Here is a 23473-nt window from a genome sequence, read left to right as displayed (position 1 = left end):
TGACGTGTGAGTGACGTGCAACTAGGGGGTGAAGGGATTTGACATTTAGCTCTACATGTGGAGACGAGAAGTCTGGGGGGTCAAGTCAACCTAATCCCAAATCATATCTAACATCCTATGTTTAGAGAACTATGTTATCCACAAGGAAGAACTCTCGGACAGAATCTAGTCTATACTGACTGTGTGCGTGCACAAACGCCTAAGTGTCTATATGAGATGCGAGGGGCAGAAAACTTTCCATGGCAGCAGGGCTATGAATCACTTGCAGGAGGACGGAAAGGCTGAGTCCTTTGCTTGTGAGCTAAAGGAAATGTTTACCTAAATCACTAGACAGGAATGCATCGGCTGAAGAGCAAAATAGATAATTCGAAGGTGAAATACAGCTTCTTGGCAGGCAGGCGAAAACTGGCCGAGGCAGGCACCGTTAGCTGCACAGGGAGTAGGACAAGGTTCATGGATACAGATGCGAGCTCAAGCTGAAGCTGTCAGAGACAGAGAGCAGGGAAAGGCTTTGAGGACAGAATCGGGCCTACTTGCCTGAACTGTAAAAATGGAGTAACTTAGCCATATAGAGTCGGTGGCCTTTCATACTTAGGAATCGAATATCCAGCCCATCGATGGCGGATCTGACAGAGAACATGTCGACGGTAGACACACATATGTTTGCGTCTTAGAAACTGGAACTGGAGGGAACATACATGTACTTATAACATGCATATAGAACCGTTGGGGTCCAAGATAGGGGACATAACTGATCAGGAAAATCCACATTTCCACAAGTGCCTTTTCCATCTCTTGAGGAACCGGGCTGTCCATTGTGTAATAGGAAAGTTAAAACCAGAATACCCACTACAAGTAGCAGGACCAGCGGAAGCCCTCCAAAAACACTTCCCAATATGGAGTGTATAAATGCTGGGATAACTCTGAATATTAACAAGATATGGATAAGCGCACAACTGAAATTATAGCCGTTTGTGAAGTTGTGGCGTGCTACTGGGGTATCACTCTCTGATCCGGAGTGTTGAAACATGTAAACCAAATGAAGCGTATCCTAGAGTTAGGAGACGTCCCCCTGTGCACAGCTTGAAGCCCCTATGAACCGGGGTTGATGAAGTTAAGTCATTGAATATTCATGAATTGTAAGAAAATAAGATGCAGCGAAGCTTTGGTTGGGTCTTTCAATTGATGTTTAGTAAATCATATCAAATGAATATTCATCCGTTTTACATCCAAACGTTAAACATTTCGGAAAATAGCCCAATGCATTTTGGTCCCGGACGGACCTTCGTCAGGGGGCATATCTATGAATAATAACAAAACACTAGAGTCAGGAAGTCATTGAAAACGAAAATAGCTCACATTGTACAAAAACGATAAAGATGTTCAAATGCGTGAGGCTTAATAAAGTTGGTCGGAACATGCATCGTAAAAAATGACAGTGCGTCAGTGAATCACAAAGATGTAAGGCTATCACTCGGAAGCTGTACGGATTTAGAAACAAAATGTAAATGGATGCTCTTGTTAAAAATGCTCTAAACTGTGATAGCGGTCGTGAACGAAGTTCGAGGTTGATGAGAACATAAAACAGCGAAGAATGGAAATTCAGTGCAGATAAACTGTGCCGATTTAGGTGTACTAAAACGAAGTGAAAATGCTCAAACGCAACCTGTGCCAATGTAACGAGCAGCGTGATTGTGAAATTAAATGTGACAAGTAAAAACAAAAAAGTGAAACAAACTTACGAAACGCTAAGTGCTTTCTTGGTGCTCCGAATGTCTCGTGGTTGGTATAAACGTGAACGCAGAAGTGCGCTTCTAAGGTGTTTTAAATAACGCGCTTCATAGGTATAGAAAGAGGACTATAAAAATCGAGCAAGTGCAAGCGCCATATTGTAGTGACAAGTTGTGTAGGAATTGACAAACAGTGACTGTTGTCTGTGTTGTTGTAATTATGGTTATCAAAAGGTAATGATAATGATAAAAAGTAAAATAATGGAAATGAAATAAAATTGACAGACGAGTGTAATAACATAAGAAACAGTAGCGTTTACAAGTAACACAAAAATTCCATACGATCATTAAGTCCGTTTGGCTTCATTGAGTTCAACAATTTGATCCAGTGATTTTCCCTGCGGAGAAGCAGATTGTGAATGTCTCTTCCTTCTTTGACTTCTACAGTTTCAAGTACCATGAATTTGAGCTGACTGATGTTGTGATGAAATTCAGTGAAGTGTACTGCTATGGTAGATTTGATGTTGTTAGTTCGAATATTGCTCTTGTGTTCAAGAATCCTGGTCTTTATTTTTCTTTCGGTTTTGCCAACGTACACAAATCCACAGGGACATTTAAGAAGGTAAATAACGTTCATGGTGTTGCACGTGGCGTTCACTTTGAGATTGATTTTGTGACCTTTCATTGGATGATTGATGAAGGGACCGGTAATCACATTGTTACAATTACTGCAATTGTAACAAGGTCTCGTTCCTTTGTAAGGATAGCCCTCTGAAATCTGGTTCAATGGACAATATTGGCCAATGTCTCAAGATTAGTTTTTTGTAGTAGTTGCTCATAGTTGAAAATTTAGAAACTACAACTGCTCGTCGAAACCAATTGTTGAAAAAATCTGACAAACCCACTAATCGACGAGCAGTTGTAGTTTCTAAATTTTCAACTATGAGCAACTACTACAAAAAACTAATCTTGAGACATTGGCCAATATTGTCCATTGAACCAGATTTCAGAGGGCTATTTAAAGACAAACCTATTTTCGCATTCCAAAGAGGCAAAAACCTCAAAGAAATACTCACCAAACCAACTGATACATCTTGCACGACTTACAAAGGAACGAGACCTTGTTACAATTGCAGTAATTGTAACAATGTGATTACCGGTCCCTTCATCAATCATCCAATGAAAGGTCACAAAATCAATCTCAAAGTGAACGCCACGTGCAACACCATGAACGTTATTTACCTTCTTAAATGTCCCTGTGGATTTGTGTACGTTGGCAAAACCGAAAGAAAAATAAAGACCAGGATTCTTGAACACAAGAGCAATATTCGAACTAACAACATCAAATCTACCATAGCAGTACACTTCACTGAATTTCATCACAACATCAGTCAGCTCAAATTCATGGTACTTGAAACTGTAGAAGTCAAAGAAGGAAGAGACATTCACAATCTGCTTCTCCGCAGGGAAAATCACTGGATCAAATTGTTGAACTCAATGAAGCCAAACGGACTTAATGATCGTATGGAATTTTTGTGTTACTTGTAAACGCTACTGTTTCTTATGTTATTACACTCGTCTGTCAATTTTATTTCATTTCCATTATTTTACTTTTTATCATTATCATTACCTTTTGATAACCATAATTACAACAACACAGACAACAGTCACTGTTTGTCAATTCCTACACAACTTGTCACTACAATATGGCGCTTGCACTTGCTCGATTTTTATAGTCCTCTTTCTATACCTATGAAGCGCGTTATTTAAAACACCTTAGAAGCGCACTTCTGCGTTCACGTTTATACCAACCACGAGACATTCGGAGCACCAAGAAAGCACTTAGCGTTTCGTAAGTTTGTTTCACTTTTTTGTTTTTACTTGTCACATTTAATTTCACAATCACGCTGCTCGTTACATTGGCACAGGTTGCGTTTGAGCATTTTCACTTCGTTTTAGTACACCTAAATCGGCACAGTTTATCTGCACTGAATTTCCATTCTTCGCTGTTTTATGTTCTCATCAACCTCGAACTTCGTTCACGACCGCTATCACAGTTTAGAGCATTTTTAACAAGAGCATCCATTTACATTTTGTTTCTAAATCCGTACAGCTTCCGAGTGATAGCCTTACATCTTTGTGATTCACTGACGCACTGTCATTTTTTACGATGCATGTTCCGACCAACTTTATTAAGCCTCACGCATTTGAACATCTTTATCGTTTTTGTACAATGTGAGCTATTTTCGTTTTCAATGACTTCCTGACTCTAGTGTTTTGTTATTATTCATAGATATGCCCCCTGACGAAGGTCCGTCCGGGACCGAAATGCATTGGGCTATTTTCCGAAATGTTTAACGTTTGGATGTAAAACGGATGAATATTCATTTGATATGATTTACTAAACATCAATTGAAAGACCCAACCAAAGCTTCGCTGCATCTTATTTTCTTACAATTCATGAATATTGAATGACTTAACTTCATCAACCCCGGTTCATAGGGGCTTCAAGCTGTGCACAGGGGGACGTCTCCTAACTCTAGGATACGCTTCATTTGTTTTATAACTCTGAATATTGTCTGAAAGGTGCTTAATAGCCCAGAACATATGCTCTTAAATAGGAGCACAATCCCCCTCGTTTCAGACATGTTAAAGATATGATGAACCATTTCCCGGAAATGGAGCGGGAAGTTCGTACAAACTAGCGCCTGTATCTCAGATGAAGACCTTGCAACCTGGTGATCAAAAGTCTCTCGGGCTTAGGTTAAGGCCACATACTTCTGTAAAAGCATGGCTTTCAGTCTGCTCAGAGAATCAAATTGTATGAAGGAAACATTCAATAAAGACCATAGCGTTGCCTCCCTAACTGTGTGGGTCGGTGGAAGCAATACTTGCATACAACAAGTAACCCTGGAACTTACTGTGACAAGATATGCGATGCCTGGTGACATCCTACACCAACTGTGATCATTTAGCATCAAATAGCTTCCATTCAAAAGCAGCTTGAACACCAGATGAATCGCGGCAGCTGGGGAACCCTTCTAGTGACAGGATAAGTTGACAATCAAAGCACTACAGGCTCTCTGTAGCAAAGAATCAGTGTAAACTAGACACACTTAAAGCAGTTTCACAGTCTGAACCACTGAGAAACTTCAGTGTCCCCATTCCTGTATCTAAATCTGTACGGTAATTTCCAGTACTCGTGTATAAATCCCTCTCCCAACGCTTCATACCTGCCTACCTGCTGGTACTGTAGACAGTATTGGAAGGTGACGCAGCCACGGTGAAAGGTTATTGGTCCAATTTTTCAATGTGCAGCCTTGCATAGCTTGCATCTTTTTGTGCCATTGACATCTGTCTTTCCGTTAGATTGTATGCCGAAAACAGAGTCGTACTGTTGATTTAGTGCCAGGGCATGTGGCCAATACTCCACGATTGCAGCGTACAGCTTAGTAATAGAATGGATCACAATTGTGATTGTCCATGTTAAAGAATTGTCAAATCCTGTTCTATTATATCTATAGTAGAAGACACAACGTTACCCAGAAAATAAATTCGAGATGATAGTGTGGTCATGCCATTGTTGACCACTGCCAAAGCCTTTGCTAGGTTAACCTTATCATTCTCACGCAATCTTGCAGCTGCCTCCTGCTGGGAGATTTTCCATACCTTGTTGTAAATAGTGTATAAGATGCGCTTTTGACGTGGCTTCTGGGAACCTAACAAAAATCTCTATGATTCATGTCATCTGAGAGTAAGGACAAGAGTTGTTTCACATGGGACAGTGTTGAGGTTTTTAGCCATTCTAGGCATATCTTCCCAATACTGTAAGATGTCAGCTCTTCCGAGTGTACATAAATATCGTTGGTCAGGCCTCTAGATACTAAAACCTTCGGTGGTAGCTCTAAATCGTGGCTGACACCTGTTGGTGTCAATAGACCAAACCAACCATCCCTTCCAATTGGGATCAGATGAATTGTACGAATCATCATGTAGAATGGCATCTAATGTATCCTCACTGTGTTGTGTGTAATTTTGCCATTCCTCAAATTCTTAATCTTGGTAAGCCAAGACAGGAAGTTTGTTGCACTGAATAGTTCAGTAAGATCATCTGATGTGGTATGAGGCATGCTCTAAATAAGGCCTCAGTTTCCTGAACTTGCCAGTCTTTAGGCCCCCAGACAGATTTTGTGTCAGTGGTGACCCTCCACAAGTCGAAACCCGGTAAAGACATTTGGGAAATAAAAGAGGCAGGATATATCTGCTCTGTGTTAGTGAGCATATTTTTCTTTGCTGGTGTTGGTGCACGTTAATAATAAGAGGTTGGGTCTGAAGCGTTAAACCCAGAAAAAAAGGAAACTTTTGTGCACATGTGTTTGAACTATCTTTCGGTGTTGTTTGGCAATGTTCCTATTGGTAGTAAGAGAAAACATTTGGTAGGATACTTGCTTTGTGCAAGAAATGACGACTATATTGTTGGTAACAAAACATGGTGTCAAAATGTGATGTTCTAGCATACAATTCATCATTTGAAAATGCAGCAGATTGGTCTACAGGCAGCATAGTATTTACAGTTTCAAAGTCCCAATCAGAGAACGTACTGGAGGTGATATCACTTAAAGAAATGTTAAATAAGTGTGGTATTTTTAAAATTTCAGTAGGACCATATACATCATAGGAAACTCTGTCCCAAACATTTCCTTCGGGAACTGGAACTGCTGTAATGTTCACCAAGGACAGGTCTCTTTGTTCACGGTGTGATGATGCATGCAGTTTCAGGACCAAGTTCACTTTTTGTGCTGCAGAGCGTCTTGGGAGATAATGTCCATTCGGGAGCATGAAAAAGACAGTCACTATACCAATACAAAGGACTAGGAGCAGTACACCAATTGCAATCCAGAGTTATATCCAGGGAGTAACAAAGTAAGTCTTTTTCAGTTAAAGGTAGAACTTACAAATAAGTTGTTTTAGGGAAACCGGTGGTGGCGGTAGCTCAGGTTCACTTGGATCCAATGAGAAAGTATCAAAATCAATCAAGTAGCCAGATGCAGTTCAATCTAACTTTGGTAGCTCAGCAGGTTTTGTGGAACTGGCAGATGTCTCTGTTTGACACATATTCAAATAGATGCCTGTTAGGCCAAATTGAGATCTGTGTTTCATTTGTAGTTTGTTGCTCTTCAACTTCAACAGGTACAAGTTCCATGCCATTGTTGGTAACTCCTTCACTGTGTAGAGTAGAGTCTTCAAATGTCAATCTTTCAGTCCTGCTGGACCCCACATAAGTTATGACCCAACTGCAACCCGAGCAAAATACCCTAGCTGTTAAGGATTTCTTTAAGTCCCGATTTTTCATCTTCACAATCAAATTTTCCTCTGGATGATACGGAGAGAAGTATTGCAATGCTACGTCCAAACTTCTCATGGCATCTTTGTAAGCCCGTGAGCTAAACGCAGGGCTTTGGTCAGAATGTAATGTGTCAATTGCATATGTTCCATATGAAGACTCGCAAATCCTTTATAACAGTTCAGGCGTCAGCCGACCGCTGTGGCCAACCCACAGGAATCTAGAACATGAATCCACTGCCAACAGGATGTACCTGTATCAGGGCTTTTAGTTCTGCCAGCTGTGCTGCGCAATCTCCTTGAGACTGGGTCTGTGTATTGCTAGGACGGAACTTGCCGACCCGCATACGTCCCTCAAAAATAGTCTGCACTTTATACTGCAAATGTTTTCGTGCATGTGTTCAAATGCCTGTAGTCTAAAACTAGACTGTATGAATTGTCAGGTTTTGTTACGGGAAACAGGATTATTTATGGGAGAGGTGCAAGTTTCAATCACACCTTGGCATTCAAGTTGATCTAAGATCTCCCTGACCTGTTTCTTTGCGTCATGTTGTATTGGGTACTGCCTTTGTGGTGTAGGAGTAGTTTTAACTGGGATTTCATTGTGAGGTGATCGAGAAACCCACCCTACATGATTGCGGTAAAGTGCGGGAGCTAGCGCTAACGCCCACTCTTCCACGTGTATATGTTTGAGTGACTCTGGAACAAGGTCGAAGAAAGCTAGTAATATTAAATTGTCTCCCTTTGGGCACGCCATGACTAACTCAGGCGGCCAATCTTTTTCAGCCAAAAGGATATTGTATCCATTAGTTGGGTTCTCCCAAAAGAGTCCTTTCACCTTTCTTGGTATGTCCCCCTCTATTTGCAGTGTAATTTTGTGTAACTGATGTGGGACACTTACCCTTGTATCAGGTGTTTCCACTGTGATATGTTCATTCAACGCTGCTGTCACAATAAATTCCATCAGGTTCTGGTGAGCTATTTTTACTTCTGCTGCTCTGTCTAGCATCATCTGAGCCTATTCCCTGTTCAGTAGTAGATTCCTCAGTAGCCTGGGCATTCCTTATTTTAAGGCCAGCTACCTTATTTCTAAATTGAGGTTTGCTTTTGGGTTTATCCTTTTGTTTGATAATTTAGTCTGAAGTACGATGTCTCTCTCTTGGCTTTGCTCGCTCTTCTGATCTGCGTTCTGACCAGCCTTCCCTCTCGTTTTTTGATGAACCCTGAAAGGAATGAGAAGAACGTGTATCTGTATCCTGATGCCTGTCAGGTTTTTCAATATTGTCACGGTTTCTAAGATTAGATTTTCTGTCAGAGGGCTCCTGTTGAGGAGACCCACCCTGTGATCCTGATGCATTTTGCTTATTATATTTTGATTGTTTGTTGTCCCATTTCTTTTGATAAGAATCGGGTGCTTGCTTTTAGCTGTTCTTTTCAGGATTACCTGTTAATTGTGGTTCCACAGGTCTAGCTCCCAAGTTATCTCTACCCAGCGAAGCATAGGTATCTTTGATAATCTTAGGTAGTTCTCGCTCCTGTTGTGCAGGAGTGCATTCCCTCAGGCAATGGCATATAGCTACTGCGGCCTCCCCTTTTATGTTAGCTAACATAATTGTTGATACCTGGGCAAAATAACACTTCTGGGCACTGCTTTCAATATGGGGTTCTCCTTTTACACCCAATTTTTAGGCACCCTGTCCAATTTAAGCAGTCCCAATACTCTCAAATTAATATTTTTTTTTAAAAAGGAAATAAAGAGAAAAAAATTACTGTCAATCAAGCAGCCTCACCACATCTTTTTCGCCTCCACAACATGTGAGTGAGAAAACACTTACTAAAAAATAAATAAGTGAAAGAGTGAGAGGGCACCTCACGTATGAAACACCAGGGAGGCTACCAGCAGGTTCTCGCCAGTATGCCCACGTCTGTCATCATTGGTTGCCCACTCACTGAAACAAAAGAAATAGTGTCCAGGAAAAAGACAAGAAAGACAGAAGAAATCGACTTGTCCCCAGATCTAGAACCCGTGATATGCAGAGAACAATATGTTCAGTGCAACTTAAAATCGAGTTAAGACTCACTATTACGTTGCCCTCTTTATTTGAAAAACGTGAGCTTACTCAAATTAAAAGCACTTCATGTTGCTAACCTTTTCCAAGAAGGCCAACATATTTCATTGCCAATTCACAAACATTGTGGCAAATTCATCAGGGCTAAGGGTTCAATCGCTTGCCTCTCTGGACAGTACTTTGTGAAATGCGGGTTGGCAGACAAGACAAAAATAGAAATTGGGTGTAAAAGGAGAACCCCATATTGAAAGCAGTGCCCAGAAGTGTTATATGAGTAACTCTTGTTTCCAGGTCTGTGTTGTATTGATGATTTCTGAGAGGAGGGTGACCTGTTTTTTTCCCCTCTTGAGCTCCTTATTGTGAATAACCTGGGCAAAATAGCCTATCAATTTCATACCCAAGTCCAGGGCAGGCTTTGCCCCGTAGTCATTCTGTATTTGTTTGAATACTTCTGGCATGACTGCCATTGAGGGGATACCATGAGTTCTGGTATAAACTGCAGCGAAAACTGTGCTCCCAGTAGTACAATCCTCTATCGGGGGAGCTATCCCATTGGCTAGCAATTTGTTAATATTCTGTGTTTTTCCTTCTGGCCCGAATGGGGAAATACTGCCTCAAGCTGTGCTATTGTTTATGATATCCAGAACGGCATTTGCTTATGTTTAGTGGACATTATTCCCATAATCGCGTTCAGCATTTGTGTCGAAGCTCCTTATGGTTAACCAGCTTCAATGACACTTGTAGATTGAATTGTAAGTGTTCGCATTACGAACTGTGGAAGGTTTCTGTATAGTTTAATTATCTCTTTGTAAAGTGCACGTAAATCTGCTGCTGGCAATGTATCAAACTCTGAATACGGTGCGTAAGCAGCTAGGACCGGTCAGGTCTCTCCTCCTCAGAACTCACCACTCTAGTCAGGGTAACGGAATTACACATCCAAGATAACCTCTGCTCACCCCCCTGTTAGCTTGGCAGAGCAGTCAGGCTTTTCTCAGAGGCAATGTGTAAAGTGTTTGCACAACACACTCACACAACAGTGACACACTAGGCACACCACAAAAGAGACTCCACACAAGGTTATAAATAAAATCCTTTGTATTATCCATAAAAACACATTAGATCACAATCACATATATTACTGTGCTACTAGGCACTTTTCATGATTTTATAGGGATTACATAAATTACTTGGCCAATCTGGACAGGGTCATAAACATCAGTTATCACAACCCAGTAACTACTGGCGGGATCACTCTTAGCACAGAGCATGACGCCTAAACATCATCAGCAGTGCACTATAGTAAGAACTAGTTGCGTGCACACTTTAGAAAATCACCATTATGGTACATATCCCTGCATAGGCAACATTACATCAGGGCACATCACCTATGAATTGCCAGATGTCCTCAAACCATCAGCTGCGCACATGCAGAAGGTGGTGCGTACAATTACCATCAACGAAGGGTGTAGCTTCTCCATACCTATGTTGCCCATTATCTGGTAATTTTTCTCCACAGCGTGGAGCACAGAAGCTTCCTGGCCTCTCTTATGGGAAATGCAGTAATTACCGCTGTCGACCTCCAATATTACTCCTCTTTCCAGATGATGAGCAAGGGCCTATGAGGTTTTCCACGAGCCGTCCAAGAAAATGCTCTCCCCCACAGCAGGTAAGCGTGCAGCTGCCTACGACAATGTAGTGCAGCTGCGATAATGTACAGAATGCGCCTGATTCCTGCAGGGAATCAGACCTCCATCGAGGTTCCACTCCGTCCCCATAGATCCCGCACAATGCCCCCGATAGGTCCACAACTAGGAGGGTAGCACCCACACTGGCTACAAACAACGGGAGCTCTCCACTGCCAAGGTCTGGTTCCTGCAACCTCACGGTGCCGGCACACCCGGGGATGAAATGGACCGGCTGTGCTACCTGGCGGCACAGCTGGTTGCTGTGGGGCTACTCCGCTCTAAACCTGGACTTGCCTGAGACCCTTGGGTGCGTCCCTATTTACAAAAACACCAGGGCTCCAAAGCTGCTGTGTCCCTCCAGGCTGTGCGATGCAGCCTGAGTCGGGAGAGCGTCTATTGCTCTTGGCGATCGGCTGCGTCTCCGGCTGGGCAGGGTTGCTAGGTGACGCCTTGCTCTCCTGCAGAGCTTGATTCCTTCAGGAGCGGCCGCGCTTGGTGCCTTCTTTTCGGTCAGGTGGGGACGCAGCCCAGAGCTCGGCATCAGGCCCCACGAAGCGCCCATGTTAGTTTACCGGAAAAAGCGATCCCCAGACCCTGTACAGCGCTCCGCACTCGCTCCGCAACAACAGTGTGGGGAAACAGCTCTCACCACGTGATGGGTAAAAATCACACCGGGTGGCCACGAAGCCCTGGGAGGTCACTGGGGGCAGAGAACAGGGCACAGGCAGGCCAGCACACAGGGTCACCCAGCAGAGTGGCAGTCCCTTAAGCCACCCAGCAGGCCAGTCTCACAAGCAGATAGTCCCAAATGGTGGTTTCTCCTGGCACGCTGCAGTCCACGCAGTGTTTTCTTTGCCTCTTCACATGGGGTCACAGCCCCTTTACTTCTAGTCCCAAAGTCTTTGTTCTCTGGTGGCAGAGGGCTCTGAGCCCAGTCAAAATCAGGTCTGTCCTCACAGGTGTAGTTTCCTGGCAGGAGGTGGAGACATCATTGTTCAGGGCAGACCAGGCCTATTCAGGTGTAGAGAAATCTCCTTCCACTACTCTAAATGCAGCCCAGTCTTATTCAGCCCAGCCCTGACTCATCCAGGAAAGGCAGGTCACACCTCCCCCCCTCCCCCAGTGGCTGTCTGAAGAGAATTCACATCCCCTGTTTCTGTCACTCAAAAACGAGACCGTCAATTCACGAACTAGCAGAGGCACAACGACACACAAGCATGCAGAAATGCCCACTTCTAAAAGTGGCCTTTCTAAAATAATAATAAATCTGCTTTCACCAATAAGCAGAATTACACTATTCTAAACATGGTCACGATACCCCTCTCAGATCAGAAATTACCACTGAAGCACATATCAGGGAATTCCCAATGCTAAAATATGAGATGGCATCCTCACAGCAGTGAGAAACCAAATAATACACTCTTTGTCACTACCAGGACTTGCCACACAGTTAAAGCACATGTCCTACATTTTACCTACACTGCCCCCTGCCCATAGGTCGAGCTAGGACCTACCTTAGGGGAGACTGATATGTAGTAAAAGGGGAGTTGCAGACATGGCAACCACTTTAAATGCCACGCCACGGTGGCAGTAAACTGCACGCGCAGGCCCTGCAGAGGCCTGAGACAGATTTTAATGGCTACTTCGGTGGGTGGCACAAGCAGCACTGCAAGCTCACCAGTAGTATTTAATTTACAATCCCTGGGTATATGGAATACCATTGTACAAGGGACATAAAGGTAAATTAAATATGCCAAACAGGTGTACACCAATCTTACCAAGTTTACAAGAGAGAGCACATGCACCTTGCACTGATCAGCAGTGATAAAGTCCCCAGAGTCATAAAACCACCACCAACAGGTCAGAAAAAATACGGGATGAAAGCAAAAAGTTCTGGGGTGACCCTGCAAAAACGGCCAAGTCCAACACTTGTGTGCCTCAATCACAAAGGTAACGAGTCCAATCATTGCTGGGAGGCCATAATCTATTAATTTCATAGTGATTGCATGTCTGCATTTGTTTGAAATGTTATGAGCACCTTCCTGCTCACCTCCCTCTGCACTAATACCACTCGTACCAGCGTCTCCATTCTGAGACATTATGGGAGGAGGTATTAAAAAAAGAGAGAAGCATTTGCACAATGTGTGGAACTATAATCCTTCAAGCTTGAACAAACCTACAACCAATACATAGGATATACCTACTTAGCTGCGGCTGATTTTTCCCTTCCCACTCCAGACGTCTCTGCCTAAATATGAGTAGGGGTCTCTGAAAAAGCACGACTGAACTACTCCTTTTTGATTGTTAAATAAGAACCAAACCAACGTTAGTGGCGCCATGTCATGTAATTCCTAAGAATACATAGGATCTGTGCATTTATACAACATAAACTAAGGGATTGGTGTCCAGACTGATTCCAGACACCCCCAAAGGATATGTCTGCCTATAGACCAGCTAGCTCACAGTGCCACCATACTCCCCCCTAACCTTACTAAGGAGCGAATAGTTTCCGGCAACTATTGAACATGACAACTCATGAACCTTCAGGGATCGTGGAAACAGTGCAGTACTTTTCACTCAATCAATCATGCTCACTTAGACTCCGAGAGCTCCACGGAATAAACAATGGGGACGTTTTCAATAAGCATTTATCGAACCAGCATCATTCTGGTATAAAACATGTTTGCTGCAACAGTCATTATACAGAAACAGATGTGTAAGATTACAAGCACCAACAGAGTAAATAAAAGGTAGAATTCTACCATGGTGCTAAAACAGTGAATATATTCAGGCATATAGAGACATGACTGTACTCATGCGTACTCCTAAGATGCAAACTCTACCTAAGTGTACCTAGCATGCATGTGGGTATAAAGCCAAGAATCCCCTAGGAAAGAGCCACCCCAATTACCAGATGTGAGTGAATGAAGGACCCTGTCTTGGTCTCGAGTTGGACACCACGCAAGTGACATGACAGCCTATTGTAGCTTCTGCAAGCCGGAACCTCAGTGTCTAGTGTCAGCATGGAAACTTCTCTTGTGCTTATCTAGTGTTGGTATGGGTCTGTTATACCATAAAGATTGCCTTGGGCTTCTTTACGCAATCAATATGTTGTCAGTACGATTATGCTAATGAGCCTAGAACAATACCTGTGAATATGCAAAGCAGTTCTTTCTCCTTAGGATGAAGATGACCATGACTTAAACACAGAATATGTTCATGAAGTTAAATACGTCATGTGCAGGGACTTTTCTAAGAATCCTCATGTATAATAAATTAGGCTAGTTTCCAGGAAACTGATTGACATTTATTTAGCACATAACTGGGTAAAAGTTAAGTTCTAGAACCGTTATGCAGAGCAAGGTAGACCAAATGTAGGTAAAAAGTTGTGTAGCTACCTAGGCCTAGAATGGGGTACAAAAGTGTTTCTCAGTGCTACCGGTTTCTTAACACTGTTGGTATCTGAAGGGAGTGAGAGGTGTTGGTCGCTTGGATCGCTGGGCGTGACACAGTGTGCAATTAGGATATATAGGGAAAAAGATTTGGACCTGGGAAACTAGGTGGTGTAACTTGTGTGTGGCCAAGAGGAGCCTCTGGTTCTCGAGTTATTTACCCGCAAACAATTGCTATTTGCTTTGTCCTGGAGCCAATATTGGCAGACTATCAGGCTCACTTAGTACCGTGCAGAGCTTGCCCTGGTCACAGGATAGCATATGTTAGAAGCGGGCAAAGAGAATTTTGACAAGGCAATAATTTTTTCTTGGTCATTTGTTGTTGAGTTGGTGTAATGTATATGTGAAGTTATGGTGCTATTATTTGGTGCTAACCGTATTATGTACAAGAAGTGATCTGCGATTGTCCTAAAACATTGCATTTTCTTGACCATATCTCAATATTTCATATGAGGATACTGTTATTTCTTACAAACTGTATTTGATGCCAAAAGTTGATATCGTTCAGATACAGTTTTTATTGAAACAATAGCGCTTTTTACCATTTGGGACCCTTCATATGCATTGTCTTCTGTTTAAAAAAATTTACATATGGAATTGTTTGATGCATCTGTAGATAGCGCTGAGCTCATAGAACGCAATTATAAGAGTGCACAATGAATGTCCCCCCCACAACCCCAATTAGATCAAAACAAAAACTTCCCCAAAAAACGACCAAACATATCATGGATTCCCCATTAAAACGCATGCAAACCAGGTTCCCCACACAGGCTAAGAAACATATTCAGTTTTGCTAAGAATGGCACATGCACACCAAGGTACACACATTTCCCTGGCCTAAGGAGGGATGTTTTGACACTAACGCTATTGAACACACATACAAACTAATACACAGGTCAAAATAAAGACAGGAGAACGGCATTATTAGAATTATGGGCCAGCTTCAAGGAGCACCAGACCGCTGGTCCTACACTACTGGTAGCAAGCAAGGCGTTAGCACCTCCGCCACCATATGGGGTTGCTCACTCCAGCTCCCCCCTTACATTAGGATATTCCAGTCCACCAATACTAGGCGCCGGCAGGCCACCCACCGAAACGCGATCTGTTAGGCCCAAGCTTGAGAAACTAACAGGCCAGCATGCACAGACAATTCCAGTGAAACCAGAGTCCCCTAACAAAGTCCCCAGAAGCTTGATTTCCCCCCCCCCCCCTCCCCTGCCTACTACGTCTGACACACAGAACTTCAGCAGCAGGAAGATTGCGCACTCTCACTGGTTCGAACAAACATACATGAGTGCGGGGGAGATTTGTGTCAGTTCTAGATAGTGACACAGCAAGTAGAGGTGAGGAAGGGAGCCTGAGTTCCCTGGGTCTGATGACGAGGCCACAGGATTTTCCCATGAAGCTGAGGAGATCACAGAGAGCATGTTTGAAGGCGAAGTCCAGCCAAAAAGAACAGCCCATAGTTCAGAGCGAAAGAGGCAATCTAGATGGAACAAGGAGGAAAGGCGTGAGCTAAGGTTAGTGAGAATGAGCATGCACTCCGGTAGCACAGCGAGAGAACACAGCAGCATGCCCAACCCCCATAAGGGAAACGGGGAGGGCGAGGTATAGGGAGCCAATTGGGGAAGAATCAGGCAAAATTAAATGAGGGACTTCTCGCAGGGATCAAAGCTTCACCAATCAATGGACATAGGAGAGGGGCTGACCAGGAAATAAAAAGACCAAGGCAGCGTGGTACTGACCCAACCAAGAAGCAGGTAAAATAAGATGGCACTTTTGCATGCGCACAAGTGGAGCTGCGACTAGGACGTACACTTCTCCACCCGAGCGCCGCAAAGCAAGAATAAGCTGACCCTGGGGAGATAGTAGCAAGAGAGTAAGGTCAGATCTTTGCGCGTCCGTTCTGCCACCTACTAGCTTGCTGGACTGAAGAAAGGGACCAATACACTGGACCTTGGCCGGAGGAAGGATCCTTTTCAAACCAGAGGACATGGCTATAGCGAAAGATTGCATCTGACATGGAGGAGGAGATCCCAAGCGGAACTTCCCCTACATGCAGGAATGCCTAAAAAGATGGGAACACCATGTCAGAGAGAAACCTGTAGAGTTACTCAAAGTAAGAATGTACCTGTTACTTCAGAAGGGCACGTCTGTGAACATCAATGTGCCATGGGACCAGATGGATATTGAGGGATCAAGGCCGAAGTTATAGCCATTGGTGGATGGAGCAGGGAAATGGATCTCATGCTTTGAGAAGAACACTGCAGGTATAAAGCTAGCTATAGGCGATATCAAAAGTCTGATAAGTAGCCTTACTAGAGAGCAGACTAACGCAGTGTTTGCCCAAGCATGCATCCCAGTAATTGCGCTGACCGACGCAAGCAGAACGGGACCGCATTTAACTCATACAGGCACTAAATATGGATGGCCCTGAGAGAGAGGTTCCCCGACCACCCTGATGTAGGAGTGTTAATGGCAGAGACTATGAAACCAGGGGAGAGCATAACAGATTTATTGGATGGATTATGGGGACAAGAGATGGGACAGCCGTGGATTGCTACAGGCCTACAAGTTTCATTCTTTTTCAACATTCTTAAAAAGGGGTTGCCACTGAGATACTGAGTGAGCTGGACATTGTGGTTTGGCTAGACACCAGACCCTGAAAGGAGATGCAAACCTCCATATTACATTTCCACAAAAAGAACCAAGAAGAGTTCCAGCCCAACTATGGTGGAAGAGGCCAGGGAGATAGAGAGCAAACAGACTCTAGGGAGTACTTCTATTGTCCCAGGATGGGCCACCTGGTAGACAGATGCTGGCTAAAGGCGTACCATGAGCAGAGGTCGATGGCCCAGCCATCCCAAAACCCTATGAATGATCGCCCAAAAAATTCAAGCACAGGGGAGTCAGAATGTACCCTACACTCAGCCGTAGGGAGATCTGACCGCGACCGCACCATTCCAGCAGGGGTCAAGTAGTTGGGCAAAATGTGGCAGCAGCAACCGCAGACAGGGAACTCAGCCTAACAGGGACTGGGGCCTCAACCTCTGCAGGGAGGGGGGAAAATGTCTGGGGAGGTAATCCCTTCACACAATCACAGAGTCAAAATGCGCAGTAATAAACCCCCCCCCCAGCATAAATTAGAATAAATATCACCCATTCACCCTCTTCCCAAAAGAATAGTACCAAACAAGAAGGAGGACCAATGAGACAATGTTGGTAATTCAAACTTTTACTTGCGTTCATTACTGCTGTTGCAGGGATTCTGCACATACACAGAACTATGCGCAGGAATATGGGACCTTGGGGTACAGGGGCTAAGCCTTTCTACAACCTTAGTACCCACGAACCCAGGTCCGACTAGTTATAGTGTCTCACTCGTTCCCCTACTCACAAATGGAGAAACCAATCATTAGACACCCCAGAACACAACACTCCCAGATCTCTCAGGAAACGCGGTAACAAGACACACCTTTTCGCTCATATTCTCGTACTTGTTCACAATAAGATCTGACAGAGACACGAAAATAGTTTAAAATGTTTATTTTAAGACTGTTTCTCGCCTTGAGTTTTTTTTCATTGTTTCGTTGTTTGTTTGTTTTTTGTTTTTTCCTTTAAAAATTTAAATATCCGTATCCTGCCTAGCTTCTGAGCTGCTTTGAATATCTCCTGTAATCCTGCTTCGCCTATGGGGATCAGGCGCGGCTTTGTGACATCCAGCAACTGATATGCATATACTAGCGGCCGGCCCTGGTGGTTGTAGGCCCATATTTGTAACGATGCTATTTTTGCACAATAAAGGTAAAAAAAAAATGTTTATTTTAACTAACCAGCTCTAAAATGTAGTATACGAGCCACCACTACTAGCAGCAAAATGCATAATATCGAAAGTTAGCATTGCAGCGAGGCCATGTATCATAAAGGGAAATCTAATTTTATAAAGACAGTGGATAAAGGACTATAAGGCCTAACCACCCTCCCCTTGGTAAGCAGAAGTATTATTATATAATAGAAGATCTCTGTGCTTTGTCAGCAGACCCCATACCTCAGGCCATAGATCGTATTTCTACATCACAGGTGCGGGTTGCTCTTCTCCCTGGAAAGGTCCCTCTCCTTATGTGTGTTACCTAAACATGCATCCTCATAATATCAAAGTACGATCCCCCAGCAGAAACAGCTGCATTGGTATGTTTTGTCTAAGTTCTAGGGCCTGACCAGAACAGAATAACAAGAGCCAGTGTTTATCGACCTTGCGCACTATGTTCAGACTAAACTTCAGGAACAGGTAGAGAACGAGCAAAGCAGAGAATTCTCATGTGAAAGGCATAAACAAAGTTGTGCAAAAATAAAGACATGCAGTGTCGTACGCAAAAGCAGCATCATGGCTACCGGGCTCTTGCTAACTTAAAGATGTCGACAATGACTAGCTACCACGTGACACCCTCCCCCTGGCCAGGTTGTAGTCAATAGACAAACAGGTTTCCAAGATAAGCAGAGCCAAATTGCATTATGTTCCATCCAAAATAGTCAATCCAAAAACGGGGCAAATAAAAAAAAAAAATATATAGATATATATATTCAGTTCCGTCGAAAAAATCCAAAACATTACATGCACCGTGGAATGCAAGGCGCTCCAAAAGGGCATCATTGTCCTTGGGAAAAAAGAGGGATGCCATCCAATTGAGAAGAGCGAATGAACATTTATGTTCCTCATAATCCAATGCATCCAGCAGCAAATTCGGGCAACTTGCGTGATATTCGATGAAATTTTCCTGCATGAGTCCACACAGGTATCCCAACATGCCAACATGCCAAGTGCAGCCGCATCATACGGGCGTCACCACAACAGTCCTGGTCATGGGCCAGCAAGGGAGCCACCAACAGATCATAATGCGGGTCTGCGCCTGATGTTGCGGAGAGGCAGATATCCAAGGCCCAATAGAAAGGGCTCAGTCGACAGTAGAACACAGGTTGCACGCAAGTGAAGTAAGCAAAGCGAAAGGTAAGCCTATAGCTCACACTCGGAGTTGCCAATGGCAAGCATCCAAAATGTTGCTGCATACGTTCACCATAAAGTCGCAAGAGGCCTGGTCTGTGCAGAACAACAGGATAGACATCCATTGCCTAACAGGAGCAGAAGTACCAGCACTCCACACGCCAATAATAGGATAAGTGGAAAACCACTGAGGAAAAAATAGAATGTATAAAGCAGTGACTGAATTTCACTAAACGTTCTAGCCACCTGCAATTCGAAGGTCTCTCGAGCAGAAGTGAGAGCAACTTCTCGTTAAAACAATAGCGCTTTGAGTCTGCTTAGTTTATTGAAGTCTGTTTTCAAGTGGGAATGGAAGGCCACAGCGAGCTATCTACAATCCCATGCGGGGGAGGAAAAAGAACATTGCTGCAACAAGTAGCTCTTTCGGAAACCGTAACTATATACGGAATGCCTGCTCGTAACCCGCAACAATTGTGGTTATTTAGAAGAAGGTAACTACCTTCAGAAAGCAATGTGAGCGTGGGAATTATTGATGGAACTGTTGTTCCTTTCAGAAAACAGGCTACATTAGGCACTGATACATTGCAAGTGCTGTGAAGCTGAACTTGTGTACATACTAACGCGTGTCCCACTGTAGAATCACAGTCCTCCCCTGTCAGGAAAACCTCTTTATCTTCACGTAAACGGTAAAGACCTAATTTCATGCAGAAAAGTGCTACCCAGGGGTTCAAATCTCCCAATAGGAAAATGTTTCATACATGCAGTAAATTGAAAGAGGGAAATTGGTAAAGCGATAACCCCATGTACTAACCACAACGCGGAATCGGTCTCTACTATTGAAAACGGTAGTTGTTCTAATTTCTCAATATGACGTGGAATCTTTCATTGACATAAGCTTTTGTTTATCAGTCAAATTAAACAGTAAAAACAAGGCTGTTGTGTTCAAGTAATCCCAAGGCACTTTCCCATTTTTCAATGTTTGCAAAGTCCAGCCAAATTGCATTACAGAACGCAACTGGTTTTGACCATGAAACAAAACAGACACATCATTTTGCACAATGTCAATAACACGTGAAACAATATTGTCCAGAGTGTAAATACGAGAAGACAGAGTATTAATGCTGTTGTCTACATTTAAAACTTTACGCGGGTTATCCTGGTCTAGCTGTTGCAATCTGAAAGCAGCCTCTGCTTGGGACAGCTTCCAGTTTTCATTATATGCTGCATATACAAAATGTCTCGGACGAAGAGACCGTGGACCTAAAAGGAAATCTCCCAGGTCAATGTTACCATTTAAACGCGAGAGATGTTGTTTCACAGATGATAATGATGACTGTCCTAACCAGTGTTGACACAATTTACCTACAGAATATGTAGTAACTGTATGTGATTGGGGGAATCGAGGGTCAGGTCTACTGAGCATAAACCCCCCGTTGAATTTAAAAAACGCAACTGGCAAGCATTAAGGCTGAGCTGCCAAATTAACCATCCCAAGGGTGCAATAATGGTCGAATTGAGGATACCATTATGGACCTTACCTTGTAAGTCCTCAAAAGAATAATTTGTATATTGCTGCCAGTCGTCATAAGCTGGTAATGAAGGAAACAAGGGAACATTTTAATTCTTTACAGCTGTGATGGTATCAAACATGCACTGATTCAGTTCCCTGCACCTGCCAAATTTTGGTACCCCATATTGATTTCAAATTAATCATCTCTTTCCAATAGTCATAACCTTTCAAGGATAAATCGGTTATGAAAGTCGAAGAATATACCAATTTAGTATGGGTCAGCATGAATTTTGTGTGTGTTTGTGCACTCAACTTATAATAATAGTAGTATCTTGGGTCTGATAGATTATAACCCAAAAAGTAGACAAATTTATTTTTCTGTGTCTACAAACTACCTTGAAATGGGGCAAGACAATGTTCCCATTGTGTATAATTAACCTGATTACGTAGTGTTTGATTTATGTAAAAAACGATGACCATAATGTTGGAAACAGAATAAATCAGCATAATTGGCAGAATTCAAATACAAATCCTCAGTTTCAAAATCAGTGTAATATTTTAAATCTGAAAAGAATGAATGTACGCATTAACATCCCAGTCGTCTGAATGCAGTCTAGGTGTGATTACGTCGCCTAATGAGACACGAAAGACGTATGGCATTTGAATCGTCTCTGTCTGGCCGTAAATTTCGTATTGAACTTTATCCCAAACAATGCCATCTGCTACTGGCACAGCCGAAATGTTAACGTGTGATTGATCCCTTTTCATCATATGAGATGAGGTGTGTGGGGCCAAACCACCATCAACCAAATGTACATTAGAATGTTCAGGTAAATAATGACCATTAATCAAAAGGGAAAAAAACTGTCACAAATCCAATCCAAATGAAGAGAAACACCGTTGTAAGTAGCATCCAAATGTAGGTCCAAGGAAGAACCAGATAAATTCGGCAAAACCAGGAAAAGAAAATGAAAAATCGACTGGGGGGTTCCTCCGCAGTAGAATTTGATGAAGAAGATGATGAAGATAAAGAAAAATTGTCTCTGTCCATGTAATAACCAACAGTTCCTAGTCGATACAAAGGTGGTCGTCAGCATTAAAAAATGATTGGAGCGCACATGCAGGAATGTCCACAGTAAGCTCCATAGACCGCGAGTCATAATTCCGAAGTGTAGCCGTTGAAGATGAGGACAAACCAGGCAGCACATTGATTGAGGTTTCCACTTCACGCTCTTCACAGGAAGTGAAACATCTCTCTGTGGGGTGGTTTTGGGCATACTATTCAGTATCGGCCAAATGGTGCAACTTGACATGTTCAATGGAAATGTAACGATTCTCCTTGCGTCCAGGCAAAATCACAGTTTGAGTGCCTTTTAATCCAAGAACTGGGACTGGTGCACGGTAGGAGGGACCAAACCTTTTTGTTCTCTATCTTCTCCTGGACCAAATCTCCAACTTTAGGAAGCCACCCTGTGACTGGGATCAGCACCGCTGTGTCTTCGGACGAGTGCAACTCCGCTCAAGCAAGAGTGTCTTGAGTCATTTGTAGCTCCTGTAACATAGCACAATGGTTATATACGTTAAATGTTGCGGTAGCCGCCAAACGTCTAGACCATCAAGGTCTGGCACAAACATTTTGATGCTAAAGAGCATTTCGTATGGGGTCCGCCCACCCAGAGATCTACTTGGGAGTTTATTTAGTGCACGTTGAACCCCATATAAATGAGTCAGCCAACCCCTGCCAGTACCTAAGACTCTAGCTGTCAAAGATTGCTTTAAGTCACGGTTCATTTGCTCCACTAGCTCTCAGGCTTGTATGGACACAAAAACTGCAATAGCACCCCCAGCGACCTCATCGCATTCTTGTAAGCCTTAGAGGCGAACGCAGCACCCTGGTCAGAATGGAAGGCACCACAAGCAAATGTTCCCATAAAGACACGAAAATCCCTAATACATTTTGAGCGTCAGCTCTACGTTGCGGCCAAACCCAAAGGAATCTAGTGCAAGAATCCACTTCAATCAGAATAAGTACATAATTACGTATCTGTCTATATGGACCACACCACCAATAATGCTGCTGCAAAAGAGATACTGTCGTCGAAACTCCAGCATGTGCAGATGCCATGCCTTTGTGCATGGCAATTATCAAAGGAAGCCTGCGGTCCTCGTTGAGAATCAGCCGATCCCCAACGGACGGAATGGAAGCAAAGGGAACTTGTTCCGGTGATAAATGATAAGAATATTTAGAAGGGAAACCTTGTGGGAACGCCGTCCCATCCCTTGTACGAGCTATAGCTGCCAGAATTTCATTATAAATTGTAGTCATGGACCTTGTAACTGCTGCAACTGAACACGTGGCAACTGTAGATTTGGCTGCCTCATCAGCCAAAGAATTACCAACAGCATGTGCTCCCACACGCTGATGGCCAAGAATATGTATAACATGTGTGAGCGGCAAGCTTTCCTTAAGAGCTGCCACCCGAACCCAAAGCGTTTTATACTTGATTGCGCTACCTTTAGATTCCTGATAATCATTTTGAGACCAAAAGAATAGATTGTCATTAAAGGACTGTACACAATTGAAAGAAAGACACACTATAAGAGTAGGTACATGTGGATCAGCAAATTCAAGAGCCAATACTAAAGCCCGCAGCTCAGCCAACTGAGCTGTGCAGTCTCCAAGAG

This window comes from Triturus cristatus, chromosome 11 (assembly GCF_964204655.1).
Source record: "Triturus cristatus chromosome 11, aTriCri1.1, whole genome shotgun sequence".
Taxonomy (NCBI): Eukaryota; Metazoa; Chordata; class Amphibia; order Caudata; family Salamandridae; genus Triturus; species Triturus cristatus.
This window is presented reverse-complemented; position numbering follows the sequence as displayed.